Genomic DNA, 6,758 nt, shown 5'->3' on the forward strand with positions numbered 1-6,758 from the left:
TCTTCCGAGCTAATGTTAACGTATTTGAGATTTTATACATTCTGAAAGAACATGATAACTTAGATTTGCTTGTTTATTTTTAAGCACAATATTTTAAGATGTGCCCACCACGGGTATCGAACCAAATTTTTAGCGTTAAAGCCTTTAGATTTACTGCTGAGTCAGAGGGGAGCTGGATAACTTAGGACATAAATTTTATGTTTCAATATCAACGTAATGTTTTAGTTCGTTTAATGTAAAAGCTGCTGTTTCAGGTATTATCAAAACTCCCTTTATAAAAATATATAGCCAAAAGTTTTCAAAAGTTCAATCCAAAGGAGCGATTTTATGAACAATTTTGCCTTATTTAAAAGTTTTTGAAAGACTTGGTGACTGTGTCAAAGCTTTTTCTCAATAATCACAAACTATTAGAGAGCTACTAAAAGCCCCCATTGGTACAGCAGCATATCTGCGGACTTACAATGCTAGAAACCGGGTTTCGATACCCGTGGTGGGCAGAGCACAGATAGCCCATTGTGTAGCTTTGTGCAAAACTTCAAACAAACAAATAAAAGCTACTAAAAAGTCGCCGTTAATTTCGTTTGTTGTATGTTTATTCAAGGTTTTCTGGCGCAATGTCCTCAGATTATCTGACCACATTATCTAAAAGTAGGTTACTCGGAATCTCTTTGTGTAAATTTAAGAATCAGCACCACTCTGTAACACAAAGAAAATAAATCAGTTCAAAATCAAACTGTGATCGTAGTAACGCAACGTACCGTGTCTCACGGAATTGTACGCGTCATTAATCATGTGTATCGCAAGGAAGGAAACGGGATGATTAGTCCGAATAACGGAAATACAGCAGTTACACCCCAGAGTTTGCTATTTTTATTTTTACTTGGCCATCTGTTCAATGCTCGGTAATTTGTTTAACAAAAATTATCTAATATTGTAGACAGAAAATGATATTCTTCCATTTAGGATTTTGTTTGTTTGTTTTTGAATTTCGCGCAAAGCTATACGAAGGCTATCTGCGCTAGCCGTCCCTAACCTAGCAGTGGAAGACTAGATGGAAGGCAGCTAGCCATCACCACCCACCGCCAACTCTTGACCTTCACATTATAACGCCCCCAGAGCATGTTTGGTGGGACGGGGATTCGAACCCGCGATCCGCAGATTGCGAGTCGATCGCCCTATCTACCTGGCCAGGCCTTAGGATTCTGTGATATTGTTTTAATCTTGCATTAATATATATATATATACACACACATACAGATAGTTTTGTTGTTGTTGTTTTATCAGAGTACAAATACTGCATACAAAGCAACAATGCTTGATGGGAATGAGTACAACACTTGAGGTGTTTTCAATAATATATAAATCTATCGAAAGAACGTAAAAGCAATATGTAAACGTTGGTGTATTGCCACTAGTGAGGAAGAGAAATATGTAAATGTTGGTGCATTACCACTAGTGAGGAAGAGCAATATGTAAACGTTGGTGTATTACCACTAGTGAGGAAGAGCAATAGGTAAATGTTGGTGTATTACCACTAGTGAGGAAGAGCAATATGTAAATGTTGGTGTATTACCACTAGTGAGGTAGAGCAATAGGTAAATGTTGGTGTATTACCACTAGTGAGGAAGAGAAATATGTAAATGTTGGTGTATTACCACTAGTGAGGAAGAGCAATAGGTAAATGTTGGTGTATTACCACTAGTGAGGAAGAGCAATAGGTAAATGTTGGTGTATTACCACTAGTGAGGAAGAGCAATAGGTAAATGTTGGTGTATTATCACTAGTGAGGAAGAGCAATAGGTAAATGTTGGTGTATTACCACTAGTGAGGTTGAGCAATAGGTAAATGTTGGTGTATTACAACTAGTGAGGAAGAGCAATATGTAAATGTTGGTGTATTACCACTAGTGAGGAAGAGCAATAGGTAAATGTTGGTGTATTACCACTAGTGAGGAAGAGCAATAGGTAAATGTTGGTGTATTACCACTAGTGAGGAAGAGCAAGAGGTAAATGTTGGTGTATTACAACTAGTGAGGAAGAGAAATATGTAAATGTTGGTGTATTACAACTAGTGAGGAAGAGCAAGAGGTAAATGTTGGTGTATTACAACTAGTGAGGAAGAGAAATATGTAAATGTTGGTGTATTACAACTAGTGAGGAAGAGAAATATGTAAATGTTGGTGTATTACCACTAGTGAGGAAGAGCAATATGTAAATGTTGGTGTATTATCACTAGTGAGGTAGAGCAATATGTAAATGTTGGTGTATTACCACTAGTGAGGAAGAGCAATATGTAAATGTTGGTGTATTACCACTAGTGAGGAAGAGCAATAGGTAAATGTTGGTGTATTACCACTAGTGAGGGGTACCATAATGAATTTGGTATTTCTAACTTGAACGGAACTTCATGCGACACGTGGGTTTAAACAGGCATTAGAACTGCTGATCAAATTGAAAGTGATCACCGCCTGCATGACTACTTTCAAGCAAATTATGGAATTGACTATCGTGGTTATAACATTTATATATATTAAAACTTAATATAAGTATAAAATTTCGAAGTTTTATAGACTAATTATATACGTGCAAAGAACCACCACTAAACATGTTTCTGTCAATCCACGGGGGGGGGGGTAGTTGAAGAAGTGAATAAATAAAGTTTGTTGTGTCGGCTCGAGCGGAATTAGATGAGCCAGTCAATGAAAGTATTCTAGAGGAACCTAATAATTCGTTACTTCCTGTCTTTAATTACTTCGTTACTTCCTGTCTTTAGCCGTTACTCGAGGAAATATATTTTCAGGTAGAGTCAATATAACTCGTAGATTTACTGAGTATGTTAGGGAAACTGATAATATGAAATGTCTGTTCTCGTTATTTACCTTCGTGTGTAAATATGTTTGTACAAATCAGTCTTGCACTAAGTTATTTTATTTTGTTATTTCTTTAGAGCAAAGCGACATTGCGCTATCTGCTGTTTCCACCGCGGGGAATCGAACGTTGGATCTTAGCGTTGTAGATTTACAGCTGTACCCCTAGAGGATTTTAACATTAAGATTTTAAGCTCTTGACACCTAACATTTCATCAAAATGCGTAACAGATGCTTTAGGGCTACGAACTTCACAACAGATAAAATAAAGCTTTACCTTACTGATTGAAAATTTCAATGACAATTAATGAATGACGATGAATATGTCAAATATAATTGTTGAAAAAAATATGAAGAAAATAAATCACTTACTTTACTGACTGTGAATGACAGTTAACGAATCATGATTATTATGATAACTTACTAGCTATCAAAAATTCAATGAAGAAAACATAAGTATAATTCATAATTGTCAACGTCATTCACAGCCACCATAATATGCTGTATCATTATCATAATTCATAATTGTCAACGTCATTCACAGCCACCATAATAGATAATGACGATTATGACAAAACATTCATGATTACAATAAACATTTATTTTAGTGGTTGTTGTATTTCGAACTTAATTTCCCGTGACCACCCCAGGCAACTATTTTTGTGGGGGCTGATACAGATCATACCAAATGTGGAAAATAGTCGCAAGTGGATGACACAAAGGGATTCAAGATGTTTACAATATATTATTGTATAATGATCTGTATCGGCCCCATTGTATAAACTACCAAATGTGGAAAATAGTCGCAAGTGGATGACACAAAGGGATTCAAGATGTTTACAATTATACAATAATATATTTATACAAATCTAATAATTTGTGTAGTGTACTACTGTATCGCATTCTTTTAACGTTTCTGTGACGCAATTATTTCACTCATCCATTAAACAATTCTGTCTCGATATGTGATAAAACTACTAGTACGTGGACGCTATGGCCTCAGAATGATATGTTTTATAAGCCTACACCTCATGACCACCGAAGCGTGCCATTTAAACGCTCTGTGTGGTCTGTTTTGGTGACGTTGTTCATCCAGACTGTGCCTATTTTGAATTAGCATAAAACAAATAATGTTTGCCCTGATGTAAAAGAATGGCTGATTATAGCAGAAAAAACACATATTTTATTGATATCAAGGGATAGATTACCCCGATGTGGAAGAATGGCTAATTATAGCAGAAAAATACCTTTTATTGATATCTAAGAATAGATTGCCCTGGTGTGGAATAAGGCTAATTATAAGAGAAAAAAACAAAACATTTTATTGATATAAAGAGATGTTTGAAGATCTTGTCTGTTTGTGAATCCTAACTTAGTATATCAGATAGTTTCTTTTTATTAAATGCGAAAGAATCAAATTCTAAAAACAAACAAGAAATATATGATGCGATTTTGTATAATCTCTGAACACGTGACCTGGAAAATGATGTTGATAGTAATTCTTAGCTTCAAATTTTAATTTTGTCAATGTATCGACACTTCCAGTGAACCATTAGAAAACATGACTAAACCGACAAGATACCAGAAGGTAGCTATGCCTTAAGCTCACTGTTAAGCTACTAAAATTAAGATCAATGACAAGTAGCCCTATCTTAACCCATCCGACAGATGGAGAAGATTAATAGAGATCTCTCTCCGTTTAACTTTATATTCACGAGTCAAGAAGGTTATTTTAATAAATGATCTAGAGGCAACTCCTGATGAGTCATTCCTTTAAGAACCACCAGGAGAGAGAGACACAGCCTTCTTTGCCTTTAGGCTTCTACAAACCAACAGTCATTACAGAACGCCGCCATCTTTGTGGGTCAACATTCAACCATTTTTAATCTACTTCTATTTTGTTAGTGTTGTGCACGAGTTTTGTTCTTTTAAGATAATCATTCGTGTATGATATACATAATACACACTGAGCAATTACTCATACTCCAATAAAAACAGGTGATATAAAAATGTTATCATTGAATTTTACATAACATTTAAGACAAACTGATGCCACTAACCGTGTAATAATTCTGAGATAATAATTCAGGCATTAATAATAATTAATAATTCAGGCATTATTCTGAGAAACATCTATTTTAACCGTTTTTCCCCCCATAATTCTATCACTTTAATATTTTTTTTCTGGAGTTTTGTTTATTCTCCGCTAAGCACAGAGCTGCTCGGTGTGCTACATGCATTGTTCCCACTGCAGGGAACGAATATCGAGTTTTATCGATATAAAATTTACCGTTGAGCCAATATGGGGCGGTTTTTCTGAAGCTTGGCGGTTTGTTTGTTAGTTTTCTTTGTCTGTTGTTAAGCATAAAACTACACAATGATATATCTGTGCTCTGTCCTCGGCTGGTATCGAAACCCAGTTTTTAGCGTTATATGCACTCAGATTTACCACTGAGCCTCCGAAGAGTGAAGATGTGCGGACAGTTAATACTGTAACAAAAATAAATTCAGGTCTTGGTCTTCAAGAATGGCGTAAAACACACACACACACACACATATAGTTTACTCATTTGCTTGTTTCAGGAAATGATGAACTAAAAGTTGATATATCAATTAGAAAGGAAGCGACAAACCTGGCCATAATTCTAATAATTGTAACATCAGTTACAACTTAGGTATCAAAAGTGTTCGGAGGCGACTCATACAACAACAAAAAGATAATAATCAGAATGCTTAGAAATGACTCGGTCCTCTTACAAAACTAAATTAGAGAATTTGTCACTGTAGCTACTAAAAACTGATTACAGAAACGCTTCCTTTTACAGTTTCGTTTTTGTTTTGCTTTTATTGTAGGTAACACGTAAAGAAGTATGGTAACTTATATTCTTTTTTTTAATGCATACGCAGTATTTTTGTTATTCAGGAAGTATTGCCTATAAATACGATTTCAATGATAAAGAACAACTACGTGAATGGTGAAATGAATTTATTATTTTTTATATAAAAGAGAACAGTCATGTGAAGCAAAAGGTCCCTCAGTAGGTCAGCCGTGAGCTTGAGGACTTGTGTCAAACATCAAATCTTAGCATTACAGCGCAGATATCCCATTGTTCAGCTTTGTGGTAAATCAAAGAAACACAGATACGTAGTAACTAATAAACTTAGACTCGTATAAATTAATAATCTCTTATACACACTGTGAGGCATATTTCAAAAAGTGCTTTTATTACATGGCTGAATTATCGCACTTGCTATCGAATTTTCAAAAGAACAAAAAGCTGGTTAATCTACATCTAAGCTTATAAGAAAAGCGGGTCTGCTTATTGTAAACAATAAATTATAGTAAACAAAGAGCTGGAATCCGGTAAAGTCAATATTTTCACGAGATGCTCACGAACGACCAAACTCAAGCCAAGTTCGAGGAAGTAATGTGGCGGATAAAGCGGTGGGGGGGCTCTACCGGCCAAAGTCAATAAGGTATTGGCCGATTTTTAATAATCATCCAGGTTTTAATAGTCTGTGTGTTGATGGTCGCCACGATTCAAAAAAGGTAAAGTAAGAATTAAATCTTTCTTGAGAATGAAACAAAGGAATGATTATTATGGACCTAGCTGGTTCAAGTACAAGAAAGAAATAATTAGTCTGTGGTCTGAAATTCCAAGAAGTAAAGGGTCATAAGAATGAACACGAAGAACAATTGCACACAAACAAATATCACGTATTCAAAGTTATTTTATGCAAAAAGTAATTCGATAAAGTTGAAGAAACGATATGTATAAAAATATGATGTAAATAGATCCGTGATAGAAGTATTCAACATGTAGTCCCATACTTAATCTTCTAGTTAACAATTTTAACTGTGACAAGGTAATGTCACATGACTCTGACTGCA

The sequence above is a fragment of the Limulus polyphemus genome, unplaced genomic scaffold (assembly GCF_000517525.1).
Source record: "Limulus polyphemus unplaced genomic scaffold, Limulus_polyphemus-2.1.2 Scaffold1588, whole genome shotgun sequence".
Taxonomy (NCBI): Eukaryota; Metazoa; Arthropoda; class Merostomata; order Xiphosura; family Limulidae; genus Limulus; species Limulus polyphemus.